The following is a 23,023-nucleotide window of genomic DNA, read 5'->3' on the forward strand; positions in this document are numbered from 1 at the left end:
GTTTAATGCCTTTTTCATTTCTGAAACCTGGTGTCAGTAATGAAACAGTGGCCTCAGTTCTTTAAAAGGTTTTAAAATTCACATTTACTAATAAAAGTCCTTGAGAAGTATTCAGTTCCTTTAATTTCACTTTGATTTGATATATATACACTGCTCAAAAAATAAAGGGAACACTCAAATAACACATCCTAGATCTGAATGAATGAAATATTCTCATTGAATACTTTGTTCTATACAAAGTTGAATGTGCTGACAACACAATTACACACAAAAATCATCAATGGAAATCAAATTTATTAACCAATGGAGGCCTGGATTTGGAGTCACACACAAAATTAAAGTGGAAAAACACTACAGGCTGATCCAACTTTATGTAATGTCCTTAAAACAAGTCAAAATGAGGCTCAGTACTGTGTGTGGCCTCCACGTGCCTGTATGACCTCCCTACAATGCCTGGGCATGCTCCTGATGAGGTGCTGATGGTCTCCTGGGGGATCTCCTCCCAGACCTGGACTAAAGCGTCCGCCAACTCCTGGACAGTCTGTGGTGCAACGTGACGTTGGTGGATGGAGCGAGACATGATGTCCCAGATGTGTTCAATCAGATTCAGGTCTGGGGAACGGGCGAGCCGGTCCATAGCTTCAATGCCTTCATCTTGCAGGAACTGCTGACACTCCAGCCACATGAGGTCTAGCATTGTCCTGCATTAGGAGGAACCCAGGCCAACCGCACCAGCATATGCTCACAAGGGGTCTGAGGATCTCATCTTGGTACCTAATGGCAGTCATGCTACCTCTGGCGAGCACATGGAGGGCTATGCGGCCCTCCAAAGAAATGCCACCCCACCATTACTGACCCACTGCCAAACCGGTCATGCTGAAGGATGTTGCAGGCAGCAGATCGCTCTCCACGGCGTCTCCAGACTCTGTCACGTCTGTCACATGTGCTCAGTGTGAACCTGCTTTCATCTGTGAGGAGCACAGGGCGGCAGTGGCGAATTTGCCAATCCTGGTGTTCTCTGGCAAATGCCAAGCGTCCTGCACGGTGTTGGGCTGTGAGCACAACCCCCATCTGTGGACATCAGGCCCTCATACCATCCTCGTGGAGTCGGTTTCTAACCGTTTGTGCAGACACATGCACATTTGTGGCCTGCTGGAGGTCATTTTGCAGGGCTCTGGCAGTGCTCCTCCTGTTCCTCCTTGCACAAAGGCGGAGGTAGCGGTCCTGCTGCTGAGTTGTTGCCTCTTCCACGTCTCCTGGTGTACTGGCCTGTCTTCTGGTAGCGCCTCCAGCCCTGGACACTACGCTGACAGACACAGCAAACCTTCTTGCCACAGTTCGCATTGATGTGCCATCCTGGATGAGCTGCACTACCTGAGCCACTTGTGTGGGTTGTAGAGTCCGTCTCATGCTACCACGAGTGTGAAAGCACCACCAACATTCAAAAGTGACCAAAACATCAGCCAGAAAGCATAGGTACTGAGAAGTGGTCTGTGGTCCCCACCTGCAGAACCACTCTTTTATTGAGTGTGTCCTGCTAATTGCCAATAATTTCCACCTGTTGTCTATTCCATTTGCACAACAACATGTGAAACTGATTGTCAGTGTTGTGTCTTCCTAAGTGGACAGTTTGATTTCACAGAAGTTTGATTTACTTGGACTTATATTGTGTTGTTTAAGTGTTCCCTTTATTTTTTTGAGCTGTGTGTGTGTGGTGTGTGTGTGTGGGTGTGTGTGTGGTGTGTGTGTGTGTGTGTGTGTGTGTGTGTGTGTGTGTGTAGCATTGTTAAAAGGCCATGCTGTTTTTGGCACAGGCCAATCTGTAGCAGCACGACAGATAAATAACGCAGAAAATAAATTGCCTGATTCACATAGTGCGATTCAAAATTTAGGATAACTAGTAGCCATAAGTTGATTTATATCAACAACTGAAGGTAAAATGCAGGTAATGTATCAGTAGCCTTATAAGAGCTTAACGGTTGTAGCCTGAATTTGGAAGATGCCATTTTAAAGACAAATGGTTTGAGAACAAGGACTCTTGATGATGAAATTGCAAAGCGTGTTGTGTACTTAAAAGCTGAAACAGTGGGATATTTTTTTGAACAGTATTTTTTACTTTTTCACCTCATTAAACAAAAAAGTTTCTAAAGTCAGGTAAAAGTCAGGTAAAATTAAAATATTTTAATTCCTTAATTTAAACTTTTCTATACCTTTTGACAGCCTTTGAATGTTTCTGAAGTCTGCATGATGTTATATTAATATATTTTTTAAAAATATTTTGGCAAAATTACCTTTTATTACTAAAGAGTCTGCCGAGCTTTAATTTAAGCTGTAATTTACAGGCTTTTATGTGTTCTGGTGTGTTTTTGACAGCAAATAAACCAAAGAATGGGAGCAGATTTGTCTTTATCAAACCTATGTGATCCATTAAAGTATGCCCGGATTGACCTGGATTGAGGTTTAATCTCATCCTGCTAGCACTGATTGTCTCACATCATCTTGAGCTACAACAAAATTGAGTGAAATTCTCACAGAAATAATTTGTATCAGCAATAAGAGTAAAAATAAATAAAACCTATCCAATCCAACCTATCCGATAATATGCCCAGACTGATGCCTGACTCAGCCATCCCAAGGTTAACATCTTAACCGTTACCAGGCCACTTGTGAAGCATTTAGTTATGTTTTGTTTCAGACACATGCTTTAGAAGGAAATTTTTAGAAACTAAAAATTTACTTTTCAAATGAGGTTTCGAGTCTATGCAAGAGTTATGTAATAGAGAATAAGGTAGATCAGTTCCATGTTGGACCACCGTTAAAGTATGGTCCATGAAGGTTAAATGTAAAAACAGTATTGGAATCCATACTTTTGCTGGTTTCCTCTATAATAAGATATGTTATAGTTCAGAATATGACTCAGCACTAGTCTAGAGTCTTTGCAGATTGACTTACAGTATGAAATTCATCCTGGTGCTGATTTGCTCATTAAAATTAAAAAAAATATATTTCCACTGATGTTTCACCAGATATAATAAAAAAAAAAAGACTCTGGACTCAGCTGTGGTATATGCTGAAGCCACAGTCTTCCTACAGTTATTTAAGAGTAGACGGTGGCTTATTGGCAGCAACAGTCATGATTCAGAATTTCCAGGAAACCAGTTAAAATACCTGATTCACAGATGCTTCCTGCACTGGGAAAATATCCAGTAACAGCAGTCAGGTCTGGACTCGTCACCTTTCTCCTGAGCTCTGTGAATGTGAAGTATCTCCCACACCAAAAACCACGCTCAGAGACCTCAAGTCCAAAATGTCCTGGAACACAAAGTCACACCTTAAGGCGGGTGGCTGAACCTCCAGCTGAGTTCGGTAATTGGAGACTGGGTGAAGCAGGTGGCAGTGCCCGTGTATTTGTCAGTGTGTGTCAGAGATCTTGCGTTCTCCAGCCTTTAATTACAGCTCTTCACCGTCTCCGTCACTTCGGGACAACAACCCAGCGAGCTGACAGGCTTCCACGGCTCGCTGGGTCTTCCTGCTGTCTGAGCGAGATGGGAGGGAAGTGGAGAAAGCGAGTGAATTTCTGTTTTGATAGCGACCACTGTTGTCTGAGCTGTTTCGTACATGGTGTTTGGACTGTTTGCCACATGTCAATGCTAGAAACAGAGATTTGGGAGCTTGGAGCATGCTAATAGAGTTTCCCTCGAGCTGCAGAGGTTGCATGTACCTTTGATGAATCTTATTTGCATATAATCACAGTTCATGTTTTATTCATAATTTAATCTGGCCTTTTTCATCTGACATACAGAACTTACTTTAGAATAATTTCACAGTTAGATGTACTTTTAACAACATTTATCCTCAATTTTAGCTTGCTTTTTGTAAGCCACCCTTATCCCAGCATCCTCCTCTGGCTCACCAACCCTCTGCATGTCCTCCTTCACTCCATCCTTGAATGTTCCCTGAGGTCTTCCTGCCACCTCCAGCTCGGCCTGCAGTGTCAGTGCCACCGGCTCCAAACCATACATCATAAAACCCGAGCCCCAATTGAACCAGTATGGAAATCTTTTTTCTTTATGATCTGCATGTTGCATTTGGCAAAGATTTTAGGCTAGATTCCCATCCTGATGCAGCCGTCCCCATTTATCTGGGCTTGGGTTTGGCAAGAGAAGTATACTGGCTTCTGGCCCTCCTCTTGGTAGGGTTTAACCATTAACCTTTCTGCTTAAACTTATCAAATTCATTTATTTAATATAATTTCTGTCTGCTCAGTTCTTTAATTAACTGTAATAGCTCATCTTTCCATGTAGCCCCTGGTTAATACTGCAAAAGTACCTCCTGTGGTCCACTGGCTGGGAGACACCTAAATTAGCTTTAGATGTCTCATATAAAAAAAAAAAATATTTTAAGATAGTTTGGGGAGAACTACTGCATGTGTGGAAAAAAGTTATAAAGCTTTGAAGCTTAACTACTAGCTGTGCTGAGTTTCAAAACACTGACCTGAAGGAAATCTTGGAACATCGGGATACATTAGACGCTCTGCCAAAGTTGGGGGTTCCATCTTAACGTTGAAGAAGAAAGAAGATAGACTGAGAGCAAATTAGAACAAGAGAATAAAAGCAACAAGAAGAAAAGAAAAAGGTGTTACAATACATGTCAGCCATGTAAAACAAACACTTTTTTTCTTCCACCGCCTGTTTTCCATATGTAGCTCCCTCCCTCCACACACACACACACCACACACACACACCCACACACATTCGTCATCGCCACAGTCTTGCTTAGCAGCTGTATTCATTTTCTATCCAGGCGCACATGTGTAGGTTCATCCATGAGCCACTTACACAAGAACAGCACAGTTAGTGTGGTCCAGCTGCTGGTGGTTTATATTTAGAAACGCGCTGATTTCATTGCTGCTCGGGCTTCAGGTAAAATCACATCAGTGGGATGTTAGACCACCAGCTCGGCTTTTAGTCCACAGATGTGCCACAGGGAACATCTCAGTAATATTCACACAGGTGTTGTGGTCTTACATAAGAAGTATTCAAAGCTTTTTCTCCATGGCTGTGTTCGCTTTTGAAAGAAGTAATGCAGCAATATCCGATTTGGTGTTCTGTAGTTGAAAACGTTCGGGTTATTTTGTTCTTTACTCAGCTTTTTGTGTTACTGTTTATTGTTTGAAATTATTTGAATCATCCTTATGTAATACCTGAACAGTAATTTCAAATGTGGACCAAACTAAATTGCAGGTGACGAATTAACAGATTGGCATATATTCAAATTAGTGACTGCAAACACAAATCTAAGGTGTTTTTTCTGTATTTGCAATATTTTGAAATTTATGGCTCATCACTTTCTTCTAAATGCTGGAGATTTTCTTACTTTTGTACTGTACTGTACCCTGGCTAACAGGACCTATGGGCCAGTATGGGCTCAGGCCTGTCCACACGTGCACAGGTATTTTGGAAAACATCACTGAAGACCGAGCTGCTTTGAGGATGAAGATTTTCAGAAACTCTTTTCCCTTGTTTGTATGTGGATAAGGAAATCAGATATTTTGTCTGAAGATGTCAAAGGTGTGTGCCTTTACCTCCTTTTTTTGGTGTCAGACTGTGTGCGATGTTATTGTTTGGAAGCTTCTGATTGGCCAACTATATGGTTAGGGTTATATCACCAGCTGTTGCTTTGGCATTCTCTTGAAAACACTTGATCTTGCTTTTTCCATTTTCATGTGGACAGTTATAAGAACAGTCAGAGGGTTGGTGTGACAGTAGGATGCTGGGATTGGGTGAGATTGAAGCAGATGGTTCACTGTGGCGACCCCTCGAGGAACAGCCAAAAGAAGATGTGGATAGATATGGTTTTCAAAACAAAAACAGAAAATTCCTCTCTTAAAAATTACCATTTATGTGTGGATGTTGTCTCTGGTCACCTGAATTGTGTACCTTACCAAAAGCTATGAAAAGTCCAGTCTAGCCTATACATTATATGTACTCTTTTAATTTCATGGACAGCTTACAGCCGCCTTTTAAAGTTGTCTACTTGCCTATTTGTCTTGTGTTTCTAAAATCATGAGCACCAAATTATAATTCATTCAGATTTGCCAGTATGGTGCATAAAATTACAGTGTAATGGTGGTGCTGCACAAAGTTTGAAGTGGATATGTAGTCTGATTGTGTCCTTGATTGTTTATATCAATTTAGGCCATATGGAGCCACAGATTAACAGGTTTTTCTTGAAATTATTCCACATTGTAAATATTACCAGTTAAAATCCACCAAGCAATGTCTGACCTCTTTGTTTGGAAAATATAAAACCAAACTTCTTGTTAGGAAAACATTTTCTCCACTGCCTGGATGCTCTTGCTGGATATTTTTGTTTCTGTGTGCCCTACATTTTCTGTTCAGTTTCCACACCAGGACAAGGCCATGTGATAGAGCAAGAACTCCCAGTTTGGTAAACCATTTAGGGCGCTGTCACACAAACCTAGAGACCAGTTGGGAACTGCTTGGCAGTGAAAAATGTTAATTTCCTCACTGGTTGGTGACTGGTTGTGGGAAGTTGCTTCCTGTTGCTAGGTGAAATTGGTCGCAAAGAGATGCTAGAACAAAAACCTCCTTGTGATTGCTTTGCTCTGCTTTCATGAGCAGATTGCCACAGTCACCCTTAGTTTGTATGGAAGAGACCAGCTTATCTGCAAACAAGTCCCAACTACTAGTTAAACAATAGTGAAACTGTAAAGAGTGTGACACAAACTGGAAACAGGCTGTTTGCCTTCAAAGTAAAAGTTGCATCTTTTCAAATGTGTTGGTTTCAGCGTTAAGATACAACTTTTACTTCAAAGACAAATGGTGTCTGTTTCCATTTTGCATTGTACTTTTTCCAGGTTTTAGTTCCATTTTATTTATATATCGCCAAATCACAACAATGGTCACCTCAAGGTACTTTTGTGTATTGTTGTGTTTTATTTTTTCCATGTTCAGCACTTTGGTCAGTGCTTGCTTTTTAAAGTGCTTTATAATAAAATTGGCTTGGCTTGGCTTTATATTGTATGGCATAAACCCTACAATAATAAGAGAAAACCCAACAATCAAAAAACCCTATGAGCAGCACTTGGTGACAGTAGAAAGGAAAAACTCCGTTTTAACAGGAAGAAACCTCCAGCAGAACCAGGCTCAGGGAGGGGGGGCAGTCATCTGTCACAACTGGTTGGGACTGAGGAAGGGAGACAGGACAAAAGACATGCTGTGGAAGAGAGCCAGAGATTAATAACTAATGGTTAAAATGCAAAGTGGTGTATAAACACAGAAAGTGAAAAGAGATGAATGAAGAAGAAATGTTAAGTGCATCATGGGAAAACTCTAAACTGGGAGCAGAGGGGCCTGAAAGCGGAAGGCTCTGCATCCCATTCTACTCTTAAGTATCCTAGGAACCACAAGTACACCAGCCCTCTGAGAGTTAAGTTCTCTGTTGGGGTGATATGGTACTATAAGGTCTTTAAGATAAGATGGGGCCTGATTATTCAAGGATTTTAAATTCTATTCTGGATTTAACAGGGAGCCAATGAAGAGCAGCCAATATGGGAGAAATCTGCTCTCTCTTTCTAGTCCCTGTCAGTACTCTAGCTGCAGCATTTTGGATCAGCTGAAGGCTTTTCAGGGAGCTTTTAGGACAGCCTGATAATAATGAATTACAATAGTCCAGTTTAGAAGTAATAAATGCATGAATTAGCTTTTCAGCATCACTCTGAGAAAGGATGTTTCTAATTTTAGAAATATTGTGCAAAATGCAAGAAAACATTTTTGTTTAATATGTTCATTGAAGGACATATCCTGCTCAAATCAATTTAGTGAGTGGTTGCAGACAAATCCCAGTCTTCCATGAAAACAACAGGTGATTGTGGCAATCTGCCAGCAACTGAAGCAATCAAAAGGAGGTTTTTGGTGCAGCAACATTTTACAACTGATTTCACTCAGCAACAGCCACCAACTTCCAGCAACCACTCGCCAACTGGTCAGGGAATACCCATTTTTCCCTATCAACTGGTGGTTGCTGTGGTGGTTGTCTGTGTGACTTGTCTCATGTTTTAGTTACTGTGACTCAGATATGACTGAATAAAAACAAGACCAAAAATTGAATGTTTTTCGAGTGATAGTTGAACTGATTTGGCTTAGGTTGTGTTTTAACCACATTAAACGCACACATTTTCAGACCGGAAGAGGTTACCTTTATGATGAAGTTGTGTCCATGCATTGCAGCCCTACAGTTATACTGTTAGTATCTTTTCCATTTGGTTCACTGAATGGGTGAAAACTTTAAAAAATCAAATTAGGTGGATGGTAGCAGGTTGATCATATAACCTACCCTGACTCATGTTAAATGGATCAAACTGTATTCTGACTGGTGACTTGAACTTAGTCAACATTTTTGATATCAAGCCTTTCTTCTGAGTGATTGTGTAGAATAATGTCATTGGAAGCCATTGGTCTGGTCTTGATCACCAGTCTTAGCTGGCTGAAATGAGATCTGATCTGTATTAATGGTAGCATGTTTTTACAACCAGCTCTAAGAAAGACCCAAAGTCTTACCCTACACCAAAAACCAAGACCATCTTCACAATTACCTAACAAAAAGAGACTGATTGCGTGACATGACAAAATGTTAATATATTTGATTTAACTGACTTTTTTTTCTTTGTGTATTTTAGGAATCAGTTGGTGGATTTGTGTTTGTCCCTCATGTACTAGTTTACTGTGATACTGAAGAACCATAAAAATGTGGTCATTCTTAGGCAGGTTCTGCATTTTTGCATTCACATCTTAAAAAAAAGAATCAGTGAGCAGAGCTATAAAAAACCCACACTGTGTTAAACTGTACTTTACCTTAAAAATAAAATGACCCCAGTGCTGTTTAAATACGCACTTCATGTCCTCTTTTACCCCTGCTGGTGTGTTCTTCGTGGGGCTGAAAGTTGGTTTGCTTGGTCTTAACTTTTCATTTATCACTCCTGTCTGCAGAGAGATTTCCCACGGGCTCCCAGACATTTCATTTGGGCAAATAGGACAAATCACACAAATCAAACAGCCAAGCAGGAATGCGCACACACAGACACATAGACACACACACACACACACACACACACACACACTGTTATAATAGTTCCTGTCAGATATTGTCAGGCAGCCAAGAGGATCAACTTTTAGTATATAAAGTTCATTTTCTGAGACCACCAAAAAAATATATATATTGTTAAAAAATCGTTAAAGTGAATTTGTGGTCATCCTTTCTGTTTAACGATGACAGCATGTTGATGACTGTGTGTGTGTGCGCGCGCGTGTGTGCGCTGTCTGAAAACTTCCATTATAAATGTGTGTGTGAGTTGGCAATGTCTCTCTGTAGCATGACATCATTTTCACTGGGTGTTTTCTGAGGAGGAGGGAGGCGACAGGAAGTCTCATTAATGTAGAAAGATTATGTCATGGCCCAGGTCATGATGGACAATGTGTTTGTGCTGATGGGTTCAAAATTACTGTCAAGAAAGAAAGTGCAGAGTGGAACAGATGATCATGCCTCTGTTTGAAGCCTCATCTCAGTTAACATGGACAAAGTGTGAGGTATTTGTCTGGTTTGGCACAAACAGCGCTACAGTGGTTGGAGATGGTGGCAAGAAAAAAACTACTCTGTGTGCAAAAAACTTGTGATCTTGTTGCCTTTGAAATAGTTGCTTCAAAGGCGGGAACTAGGTCTGCGAACACTTGCAATGAGCTGCTGTCTTCAAAGCAACTGTGGTGCGTCAAGACGGTGATTAAATATCAGTCAGCTATTGGTTTGAGCTATTGGTTTATTACAAGCAAACTTTGTTGTGCAGTTAACTGAAAAAAAAAAGATTGAAAATCGAAAATCTGTGACCATCTACATACACAGAAATTCACGATGGCAATTTAACTGCAAAATGACATGCATGCTCGGCAACCTTTCATTCATATAGGAAAATAACAAGAATACAAGTAGTTGAGATGAGTCCCGTGTTGCAAAGAGACGTGTTGCAGATGAGTTGTGCTCAACAGCAGAGACTGATTCAGACTGATTGTGACGTGTTGGCAATCTGTCTGCTTTTAGAAATTAGATGGCAAACCTTTGCCAGTATATCAGAAAGTTATTGCAGATTGTTTAGAGACAGGCTGCCTCTTGCCAGGCAACCTGTGCAATCATCTTGCTATTGAAAATGGTCGCCCAGAGGTTGACGGTGTTTCATGACCAGTTAGTTGTTGTAATTTACAGTTGGTCTCTGAAGCCAGAAAATAAATCAATGCAATCACCGGAAAACTACAGTTTTACTACTGTTGCATTAATTTCAAAACTATCAGTTCCAATCAGGTTAATGGGGAAACTGTAAGGATGTTTCTAATACAGTGATCCCTCACCTATCGCGGGGGTTACGTTCCAGAGACCCACGCAATAGGTGAAAATCTGTGAAGTAGCAGTGTTATATTTATTATATATTCATATATATTTACATATATATTATTATATACAACTTGTATGATGAAGACAATGAATTATGTAGCTGTGCAGTACTGATGGCGAGGAAGGTGGTGCAGTATCGTCACCCTCAGCCGTTACTTCTATTGTGTCACACTCTTTACAGTTTCACTATTGTTTAAAGGCGTAGGCGTAACTTATCTCTTTGTCCAAGTGATGCACATAGTTATGGTCTGTTACAGAAATATCTCTATACCGCAAAATCCCACAATATAGTGAAAACCCTGCGAAACAGAATTGGTAATATTTTAAAAAAATCTACGATACAGTGAAGCTGCAGTAAGTGAACCGCAATATAGCGAGGGACTGTACGTGACTTTTCAGTCCTGCATGAGTAATGTGACACAGGTCACAGTGCGGGACTCTCACAGGCTAGTGTTTACGATGTGCATATGTTATTTAGTAGATTAGCATGCTAACTCCTGCTAATTATCAGTAAACATAAACCCTTTTTTTCTGTGGGAGCCTGAATATCTTCACTAAATTAGAGATATTTCAGTAAAACCTCACTGAGGGTCACGAATGTCAGCAGCATTCATCCTCTGGGAACCACAAATGTCGACATATAATATGAAAATCCAATCTTTTGATTTCAGGATATATTAGCCTGGAACAACCAACAGTCTGATACTGCACTTCCTTAATTAAGAGAAGAGAGGAAAACAGAACAACAGGCCACCTTTCAAATGCAAATGTACTGTGAGCAATAAAGCTTTTCTATAAATAAAACCATTCTCAGCGGAGCGCTCGAGTCTCATGACATAATCATGTTTTTCAGCAGTTTATCCATTTGACCAAGAAATCCTATTCAGGAGGGAACTCGCACACAGCCAGTGTGTCATTTTCCAGCCTCCTGCTCCAGTTAAGCATCTACGCCATGTTTAATATTTTATTCAAATATATTTTAATTTGGCCCTAGTGCTCAGCGTGTGAATCTGACCTACTTCACATTCAGCTATAGTACACTGTGTGTGTGGGGGGGGTATGTATGTGTAATTGTGCGAGATGTTGTGATGTATGGGTCACTTTGGCATGTTGCCGCCCGTCCTCACGTTCAGTGGAAATTAGATGAGGAGAGAGAGAGAGAGGGAGGACAGAGTGACATGGAGATGTAGAGTGAGACAAAGGCAGAGAGACATTGAGTTTGTATGAGAGTGAGAGGGAGGAACGATGAAAGGCTTCTCTGGCTGACGGCCCATACCGACCCACCATCAGAGACTGTTCGATCACAACTCACAAGGGGTCTCTGTGTGTGTGTGTGTGTGTGTGTGTGTGTGTGTGTGCGTGTGTGTGTGTGCGTGATATCCTTTGAAATGGTCTCTTTTTGTTTTAAGCTCAGCCTCCTCTACACAGGCACCTCTGTTCTGTGAGGCTACTATGCTCAGCCAGATGAGCCTGCAGCATGTGAATGAACAGAGGCAGGAGTCAATGCAAAAAAAGCCCCAAAGTCATGCAGCTGAAGGAGGAAGTAAAGCAGCTATAACTTCATCAAATATACTTCAGTGAAAAAGTCCTGTAGGGCTGCAACTATCTATTATTTTAGTAATCGAGTATTCTATTGATTATTCCATTGATTAATCAAGTAATCAGATAAGAAATGCTTTTTTCGTATTATCAGTTCATCTGCATATTTTAACTTCCGTACTGCAGTTTTTCCCTGTGTGAAACAAACAGTGATGGATGGAGCAGCTACAAAGTTCTCTTTTCTTCACTTGCTGATCAGGTGGTTGATGAAGGACCTCCAGCTGTTTCCCAGTAAAAGTTTAATGGAGGTTACAGGAAAAAAAGGTAGAAAATGTTGATCCACTCAGTGTTAAAGGGAATCCGTTTCAGCGATGGAGAACTTTTTAGAATCTCGGGGGGGGGGCTGAGTCACACTCCAGTCCAGTAGGTGGCGTTAATGCAGCTCTAAGGTGGTTTGCCCACCGCCATTAAACCCACAAGAAGACGACGGAGCACTGTAACGCTGCTAATGCGGGTGAAGCACTCCGCTTAGACACCTCAGCAGACTTTAAACGAAGCATCTAAGCAACAAATTTGTGTTGAAAATTTTTTATAATCAAATTATTTGAGCTACTCAAGGAATTGTTGCAGCCCTTCATTTCTTTATATTTTGTTCTGAAAATAGGAAACAGGCGCAGTGATTTATTGAAATGTGTAAATGTTCAATAAATCCTGAAAGTCAGTATTTGGTATGATCACATTTATTCTTCAGCACAGACTGATCTCTCCAAGGCAAGCGTTTTTTTTTCTTTGTTTTAATCATTTCTTTAAATAGTATTCAGAGACAGTTCTCCAGGCTTTTCTTGAAGGAGATTTTAAGCTCTTCTTTGAATGTTGGCTGCTCCCACACTGCCTCAGTAATGCTGAGGTCCGTGCTATGGGGAGGCCGATCCATGACTGAAAGTGTTTTTCTATCCAGGTATGATTTTACTGCCCTGGCATTGTGTTTGGGATCATTGTCATGATGAAAAATGAAGGTGCTGCCAGTCACATGGTTTCCTGATGGTCCTGCATGGTGGATAAAAATCTAACTGTACTTTTCTGTGTTCATAATTCCATCAATTTTGACAAGATCTCCAAAGACACTGGCTGAAATGCAGCCCCAAACCATGGCAGAGCCTCCACTGTGTCTACAGATGGCTGTAGATGCTCACTGTTGGACCCCTCTCCTGACCTCCTTCATACATACTGATGAGGGTTTACAGCCAAAAATATTAAATTGGGATTCATCACTCCATCTGTTGACTGATTTTTTTTTTCTTGTGTAATGTGGCATACCTCAGCCTTTTCTCCCTCTTTCTGTTCCTTAAGAAGGGTTTCTTGACAGCCACCCTTCCACTGAGACCATTTCTGATGAGGCTTCAGTGAACAGCAGATGGAGCAACTGAAGGGCCGGATGTGTCTCTCAGATCGTGTGTCAGGTCTTTGCTGGATTTCTCCTGTTTCTCAAGGACACGACTTTCAGATACTGCTCATCTGCTGTAGATAGTTTTTTAGGCCTGACACTTCTTCTTTTGTCCTCCACTTGTCCAGTTTCCTCAATTTTTTAAGCATGCACTGTACACCATACCAAGATATGTCTGTATAGGTTCTCAGTCATCCGGGTCATAGTAGTCTCTCAAAAAGGAGGTAGGCATGTGAGGGCAGAGAGGAGGCAGAATGTATGGAGTCTGCTGGCATCTCATAGTTTGTCAAATAATTTCAGTTGAAAACACAACAGATACTGTGGAGAGCTCCAGTTCATTGACTTACTGACAGTGTTTGAGCACAGCTAATACAAGTTGTTCCCGCAGCTCGTAGACTAAAAAAAAGCTGGAGACCAAGGGAATAACCCGGCAGCCTAATCCAGCTGACTGGGGGGCTAGATGGTCTTTAGCTTATGAGCATGTCAGAGAGACATTTCGGTTCCAGACCATTAAGAACAAATATTGGAAGTTTTTAACTGAATTCTGAAACTAACCAAAAATCAGTGCAATGACCTCGTGCAGGTGTTAAATGGTCATATTTCTTTTCTTTCTTTTTTTTTTATCGAAGCTCTGGCAGCTGCGTTCTGCAGTATCCGGATTTGATTAACATGATTTTTACTCCTGTTAATAAATATTTTTTAAATGATAAAAAAAAATTGGTTTTAACTGTGCTGCTGATGTGGTTCTAGAAAGTGAGGTCAGCATCCAATTTTTTCTAACCTCTCTGCACTCTTTCCAGAGAAAGTTGTGATCATTTCTAGATGTAGATTTAGCTCCAATGATCATGAGCTCCATATTCTTGTGGTTTAACTGCAGAAAGTTAGTGATGATATCTTAATAAGGCTTTGAATCATCCAGGGAACAGGGAAATAGGTAATTACTTTAGCATTGTTAGTTGTGCTTCTTGATTAGTGGACCTAGTGGCAAGAGGTACAAGTTAAACAATAATGGCCCTAAAAGTGATCCCTGAGGAACGCCACGCGAGATAAAATTCCCAAGGCAAACACTAAAGACGTGCCCTTTGAGGTAAGGATTAGTCCACCTCTCTAATCTTTTAATTAAAATATCATTTAGTAGTGTCAGGCTCTACACTTCAGTCCACTAGATCTAAAATATTTCCCCATCTATTCCAAGTCTTCACACATCTCACTTACTTGTTTCCTGCCACATCGGTTATGCTGGATCTGCTTGTTTAAAATACAGTAGATTCTGCTGTAGATCATCTGAGTAACAACATAAGATTTGATAGTGAGGATGATGTGATTGAAACAGAGAGAGGACATCTGAACGACATTTACTGGCTAGAAAAGCCCAGCGGGAATAATGTTTGACATTTTGCTGCAGTACTGTGGGTCAAGAATGGTCGTCACCTTCCTACTTCAACACTGAAGGGCCCCCATGTCGCTGACAGCTTGTCCTTTTTTAAGCTCCAACAGGTCAGAGAGGAGGTGTATGGAGAAGAGGTCATTGGTCCCAAGTGGCTTCACGCTTTGCAGAAGGTGTGAAAAAAAGGGGGGGGGGGGGGATCTTCAGTAACATGTAGCAGCTTCAGTTTGATAAATGTGTGTACTGGAAAATGAAGTACTTTTATCTACAATGCATCAATCATCATATCATCATACAATCATCCCAGAACATCACTGGGTTTCGTGGAGGTCTGATCCAGATAGAAACTAGTTTGCTGTCCATTCCTCTTGTTTTGTAAGCTAAAAAGTTCACTGGTTAATCTGTCTACATATCTCCTGTGCTGTTCCCAACACTGGATGTGCAGCTTATATAACATATAAAATGGCACTGTGTTTGAGTGACGACAGGAAGAAGGAACAACAACCGAGTGATTTATGGCTTCAGAGAAAAAGTGTCAGAATAGGTTTGCTTTCAGAGGCCTCGGTTATCTTTGCAGGCCATCAGGTCCCAGTTAAACGTCCTCTCGCCTGTCCAGACACTTTGTTTCCCCTCATGTTTACACTCTCCCACCTCTCATGGCAAAGGCCCAACATTGTGCTGGACGCTGTGTTGGTCAGTACTGAGATCTGATTGGAAGTCTATTGAAAAGGCTGACCTGCCTGTGCCGCATAACGTCCACATTTTTAAATAAAAACAGAAACACATCCAGTACCTGCACAGAGCGCAGTTCTTCCAGCTGTGCGACTGCGGCGTTGCTGATATTGTGTATCGCTGATTATGAAAATGAGCTGAGAGCTGTTATGTAGTTTTCTTCTGGACTTTTTCATTTCTGAAAGGAGTCATTCAGTTACAACATGGAGAGCGGTCTAAAGTTTCTATAACATAAGTGCTAGCAACTTGAATAGATACTACTAACCTGCTACTACTACTACTACTACTAGCTACTAACATGACCAGGGAAAATATGCCTTTGTGCCATATATTATTATGAGGATTGGTAGTTTCCTCATCAGGTGACCATGCATTAAGTTGCTGTTTTTCCTGTCAGTTACATCATCTACAGTTATTCTCCATCAACAGTTAAGAACTGACATCCTAACTTTACAACACAGGCTCCCTTTGGAAATCAAGCATTGTTCTACTTTCTGAGCAGAACATAAACTTTTATTATCGCGCCATTTTTGAACAGTTTCTCATTAATTTTGTCAGCATCCACAACTTTGCCTCAAGTATCTTCCCAGCATTGCTACATGTATCCATAATCATGCGCTGAAATACTTACTGGACTGCATTCAGAGCCTTACTGCTGAGTCCTGAGCTGAATCTTAAACAGAGAGTCTGCACGCATCTGTCAGGATATATTTGCTTGTTTTTCAGGAATAATGGACCAGTAGCTTCACTTATCCCTCAGGCGCTTTTGCATTTTTCAGTGTATAGGAGCAGACCGAGGAAGGCTGAACAATGAGTGCTCAATGAAACCCTCGAAACAATGCAGTATCTCTGTCACATAACCAGAGAAACAGTGAGCTGTGTGTAGTTGAATAAGCTGTCTGTCCTGCTGAATCAAGCTTACCTATCAGTCCTGGGAGGAATACACACACACACACACACACACACATTCTTACCTTCCTCATTCTTGTCCCGAGAGAGCTGATTAGGGTGAGTGTACAAGGACCCAGGAAGGGATGGTGATATGTGTGTGTGTGTTTGTGTCCTAAGGGCCCAAAACACAAACACAAAATAAATAAATAAATAAGAAAATAGATGCAGTTCTGCTGACTAGGTTATTGTGACAGACCTTAGGCCACAGCTGAGGCTGTTTTGACTGTCCTGTCCTTCTCCTTCTCCTCCATGTCTCAGTCCACAGATGCAGCATTTGCAGACTTTGAGGACAAACAAAATGTATTTCTGTTCAGAAGGTGGACAAAATCACTCCCTCTCACATTCTTGCATTTGCGTAACATTTGGGGCCTTTCTAGTAAATAGATTTTAGGCACATTTCCGCAGCAGGGAACGGAAATCTTTTGAGGAAGTCAGTTTTTTTGGCAGTAAAACTTCGACTAGCTGAAGCTTGAAAGAAATTGCCTGAAAATAGAAGACTTATTAAAGACCCGCACATTATGTTGGAAATGTTTCCAGGAGGTACTAAGAAGGGGCTGGCATGGCTGCCACGCAGTTTTTGCAGCAGTTTGTAGCCCATCAAGCTGCTGATTTTGGCTAACCATTAGTGGTGTTAACCTTTTTAGCACCCCACTGAAAACTGAAAACATGTAAATTAAGTTCCTTGAAGATGCAGTGGTTTCTCCCATGCTATAGCGTGACGGTTACCAGCGTTACCCCCCATGAAATACTAGAATCTTACTTTTCTTTATATTTAAAATCAGGTGAGCTCTGAGCATATGGGAAACAATGTTTTTACATAAGGCAGCTTAAGAAATCATCTTTTAAATAACAGATTTTTAAACGTCAAGCAAGTAGAGCCCAATCAATTTATCAGTGGGCCAATGTTATCAGCAATATTAGCTATTGGTATGTCTATCAGTAACTGCAGTTTGTCCATCAGAGGGCACTCTGCGGCTTCCCCGTTGACAGTGTGCTTGGAACGCCACAAAAAACAACGAGCTGATCCGAGCAGTCGGCGAGAGCGTAAATGAGGAAATGACACATAACAAATGTTTGAGTTTTGGGTTCTGAAAGGAAAAAATATCAGCCAGTGTTTCAAATATCAGATTTTTAAATCACCACCACAAATTGGTATAGAACTTAAAAAATCCTTTATTAGTCGGGCTGTAGAAGCTACACAGCATACTGTGAGGATGGCTGGATTAGAGCCGTGGGGTTTTTGAATGAGCTGTTTTTCATTGTTTATTCTCAGTGTTGACCTGGCAGAAGTTGGGTTTGGGTTTAAGTTCAGGAACTCCTCAGAGGAGTCCCAGATTCTGCTTCCAGCTTCTCTGGTGACATGTCTTTGTAACGCTCCACATTCCTCTCAACTTATTTCCCTACTTTTGGTAAAATAGGATCACATTATGGATGCCTGGTTTCAGCCTGAGGCCCAAAAGAGAAATGAAAGCGATTGTTTGGGGACCAAAATTAAATTCCCCTTATAACGATTACATTTAACTTCCGTGTTTTATTTGTGCTGGTTTCATTTCTGTTTTTAGAGTTAGAGGCCTGTAAACATTTCCACTAATTCCTCAGTGGTTTAACCAGCAGAAATTCTTCTTTATATTAATCCAGTGCATGTTTTTGTCCTTATAACCTGAACCTTTTGTTTTGTTGTCCAATCCTCTCCAGTTTCCAAATCCAAATTATTATTTATAGAGATCAGTCTCTTAATGACATGCTGATTTTGTCTCAGGTTTTTGGAATAGGTTGTTTCACATCATTGAAAGGATTTAAAAGAAATGCTGATGTAGACCAAATTCCTTTCTACAATTAAGTGCAAGTCAGCCTTTTACAAGGAGCACACTGCCAAACATGGAGACAGACACTTGAGGCGAGCAGTAAGCTCACCAGACTGTTGTGTATTGATGGAAAATGTGCCCTCAGTGATTTCAGTGCCTCAGCAGTTGCTGGTTTGGGGAGATGATTTTCCATGTGGTGAATCCATTATTGGCCAGGAGCATGTAGGATGTGTACTGTGGTGGGAGACATCAGCAACAGATGTGGAGATGTAGATGTCTGGATAAAAGACCCACGATGGAGGCATTTTGATTCATTTTTGTAGTCTCGGGTCTCCAGGCCGCACTGGGTTCTGTTTTCTAATAGGAGGACAATAATTGATGGTGCAGCAGGAATTAATATGATTCTCTTGGATGATATGCAATATTTTTATTCAGGAACCCGTTCCAGCATTTGGGTCACATCTGCTTTCAGAATAGGTCGCTGCTTTCTTTCTGTTGCTGGTTAAAAGCATGTGTGTCATCGTGTTAACGCAGATTCTGTGTGAGACGTGGCCGCTGAGTGACCTTTCCCAGAGCAGAAATTATGTGTCTCGGTGTGGGGAAGAAAGAAAAGGAAAGGAACGTAAAAGTGTGTTTGAATGGATTTCCAGTGTGTATGCTGAGGCATTTTGTCTCTGAAGGGCTGGATACTGAGCTCAGAAGCTTTTCATGCTCTGATCACGTTCACTATTTGTAAACGAATTCTTAATAATTTGAGACCTCGTGTAATTTCGTGGAGGAAACAAATAAATACATGACTGAATAAATGAACTGATAACTGTTAAATGCAGCAAAAATACAAATAAATGTAGATATTATATTCATAAAATGTGACATTATTTGCTCTTTCAGTTTTATCCATGTGTTTATCAAAGGGCTGAAAATGAAGCTCAAGTGCCCAAACCTGCAGTTCCTCTAATGTCCACCAGAGGCTCCAGCAGTGAGTCAGTCCCCATTCACTCCCATGTTAAAGTGTGCACCTTTACAGCAGAAATAAACATGTTTACAGCCTGATTAAAAATAAAAATGTGTTTTGATTCCTGTGGGGGGTTTTCCCCCCTCCATAACAGCCATACAGGTGTTATATCTTTTTATAACTCATCTGTCTGGGTGCTGTTAAGGCTTAAATTTCAGGGTTTGGCTGCTTTGATTGACAGGTGTCCCGACACAGGCGGCCAGCTACTGGTCTCTTTCTCCACCTCAGGTAATTGGAGTATTTGGACTGAAGTTCTCGTGTCAAGTGGGTCACTTAGGACCACTAAATATGGCTCCAAAATTACACAACACTCGAGACTGCTAGTCCAGACGTAATGGGTGATGTCACTGTGGATACCTCTGTGGTCTTGTGTACTTTATTTATTTATTTATTTTTAGTGACTTAATCTTTTTTTTTAATTCTGTATTATTTTCCCTTTTTGCACTATTCAATATTTAATTGCCTAAAATTTAGCTACCTATTCTCTTTTATACATTTCTGCTTGAGTATGCAAGCTATGAGTTATCAAATTAATAAAAATACAAAAACATGTGAAAGTAAACTGAGGTGTTCATTTATTTATTTTTTAATATTTATTAATTTTGACAATATTCACCCTCCGTAATGTTGAGCAGTATTGCGGTTTGCTTGCTTTTTCCATGGCTGGACTCTAGTAATGAAAAATCAAAGTGGCATTTATCTACAGGAAGTAAAATATCAGTGAAGACTGAGGCTAAAACTGTGTCTCTGCGCCAGACAGAATAAAAGGCCTGGCTGTGTGTGCTTTGGTTTCTGATGTTACTTTATACATGAACAGCACTTTGAGTTATTATGATGCTTTTCTGGGTTGTGCCTGATTCTATGTTTCTCACCTTAAAGCTGTAAATAACCATAATGCAATGATTATTCTCTCCCACCTCTGCACCACACACACACACACACACACACACACACACACACACACACAATGCAATTATGTTATCCTCCAGAGGAGCCATTACCAGGGAATCCATCTTTTCCTCATTATAATTTAATTGAAGAGCAGACAGATGCAGACTCATGTTCAAGCAACCATTTTTCTCCATGTTCCGTCTTTTCTTCTTGTGACTCGCTGGAAAGAAATTGTCCTTTTTCTACAGAGTACTTCCATGTTCTCTTGGAGCTTTTCTGGGTTTCTGTGTGTGTTGTAACATTAGATCACATGACTGCTTATGTCAGGTGAGGCTTGCATTTTCAGTCGGTCTTTAGAGTTGGGTGACTGGACAAATATACAGTACCAGTGAAAAGTGTGTCAAAACCTTTGACTGATACTGTATATCAGCTGTTTTTTTACTGGGCTCCCCACCCCCCCCAATTTTGGCAAGTGGTAAAATATGTTTCCTCTGTGGCGTGGGTGTGCTCAACATAAGGGGTAGGGTGAGGAGCTCGGACATTTGGGGGAATCTTGGAGTAGAGCTGCTGCTCCTTCACATTGAAAGAAGCTGATTGAGGTAGTTCAGGCATCTTGTTAGGATGGAGAATTTCAAGATACACGTCGCTGGGAGGATACCCCAGGCTAGGCCCAGAACTCACTGCAGAGATTATATATCTCACCCGGCCTGGGAACATCTCAGGAACAATCAGGAGGAACGAAAAGTCTTGCTAAGGAGAAGGATGAGTGGAATACTCTGCTTAGTCTGCTGCCGCCATGACTTGACTTTGGAGATGACGGATGGAGTTCTCTGGATGCAAGGACGTTGGATTACATTGAAGTCTGTGGAAAAATTACTTTAACCTGTGAACTTGGTTATCAATTTCTAGATGAGTTTGTGATCTCAATTGTTAATTTCAGGCCCTGTTTAATAGAACATGATGTTCACTTTGTAAATACCCCATTTAGAGTCAAAAGTAGCCTAACATGTAACTGCATGCACAACTCGCTCATCACCTCTGGTTTCACAGCACTAAAGATGGCGACAACGCTCAGCTTGAAACTTCAAAACGGACTTCACCAACCAGTCACATGGGCACAACTACAGTCTACAGTTAGTGTTCTTGAAATCAAAAATACTAAAAGATTTTAAAGACTTTCAGAGGAAAACTGCTGTTTTAGTTTGCCTCCCACCCCCTCCTCCTTGTTTATTCATTGCTGCTGTCTTAACAGCCCCTTTTTTCACTCTGTGTCACCTTTTGCTCATGAAATAAACAGATTCCTTTTGCATCTTAAGAGCTGCTTTCTGGTTTTTGTGTCAGTGTGTGGGCAGTTTTTCTCTGAAATGGGAACTCTTCAGAGCTACAAGCAGCATTTAACTTCTGAGAGAGAGCATCTGTGAGCTAACACACCTACACCTCTGGATTCATGGCAAGTGGAGTCACATTCTGCACAAACTGAGCACAGTTAAGGCAGATTGAACGCTGATCTGTTTTAGCTTTTGTTTAGTGTGTTTAGCTGAATGTAAAGAGCCTCATGGTGGTGCAGATCATACACGTTGCTTTCCCATCTCGTTTTCGTCTTACTCATCAGGTCAGCATGCAGATTTCTGCATTCCCAGACCGACAGATGAACGAGTCATGGCTGCTTCCTAATGCCCTCCTTCACTCCCTCTGAAACATTACCCATAATTCTCTGTCCTCATGTCTGTCTGCAACATTTCTTTCACATTAAGTCACCATGTACGGTTCATGCTCAATAAATCTTGCTGCATTGTCCGACCACAGAAATAACAACCCTCGCCAGCATGCTTAATCATCTGCCATAGTTCTCTCTGTCTGCCTGCTTCTGTCTTTACGGCTCTTTGTCAGTATTTAAAGTCTCTCTTTTCTGTCTTCTTCTCTCACCACAAATATTTTTCTTCTCCCTGTGGCTATTAAAAAAACCCCACAGGAATCCATGACTCTCAAACCTCATGTATAAATATTGGATTCTTGTTGTGGAACAAAGCTTCTCTTCTGGAAACAGACAAAGACAAGGAAACCGTGTTATATTGGTGAAGAGTGTGTTTCTGCTCTTTGTCTTTACTTGTTTGCAGTTGCTGTTTATCATCCATCCATTCGTTTTCTTCCACTTATCCCAGGCCGGGTCACAGAGGCAGCAGCCCAAGCAGAGAAACCCAGACCTCTTTCCCCCCAGCCTCCTCCTCCAGCTTATCTGGTGTAACACCGAAGTGTTCCCAGGCCAGCCAAGAGATGCCCCGGGGCTGCCTCCTAGTAAGACATGCCTGGAACACTTCACCCAGCTCCCTCTTCACCACGATGAACCAGTACATGCACATCACTGCAGCCACAGCCCCAATCCATCTGTCAGTCTCCCTGTCCCATCTCCCCTCACTCATGAACAAGACCAGAGAAACGCTTACATGGGCCAGCAACTCGTCCCTGAGCCGGAGAGGGCACTCCGCCCTTTTCTGGCTGAGGACGATGACCTCAGATTTAGAGGTGCTAATACTTATGCAACCACTTCACATTCTACTGCGAACTGTTCCACTGCAAGCTGGAGGCCACCATCTGATGAAGCCAACAGGACCGCATCATCTGCAAAGAGAAGGGATGAGATTGTGAGGCCACCAAGGCGAAAGCCTTCCTCCACTTGGCTACACCTAGAAATCCTGTCCATAAAATTAAGAACAGAATCGGTGACAAAGGGCAGCCCTGGCGGAGTCCAACTTATTGCTGGCAATGCAAACCAAGCTCTTGCTGCGGTTGTACAGGGA

At 41.4% G+C, this 23,023-nt stretch overlaps 1 protein-coding gene across 2 annotated transcripts in view; it reads left to right on the forward strand.

Annotated features, from left to right (window-relative positions):
• The window catches only part of kiaa1549la (KIAA1549-like a), a 131,835-nt gene that overhangs the window by 60,213 nt on the left and 48,599 nt on the right, over window positions 1-23,023 (forward strand). The window lies entirely within an intron of this gene.

This window comes from Archocentrus centrarchus, chromosome 6, assembly GCF_007364275.1.
Source record: "Archocentrus centrarchus isolate MPI-CPG fArcCen1 chromosome 6, fArcCen1, whole genome shotgun sequence".
NCBI lineage: Eukaryota > Metazoa > Chordata > Actinopteri > Cichliformes > Cichlidae > Archocentrus > Archocentrus centrarchus.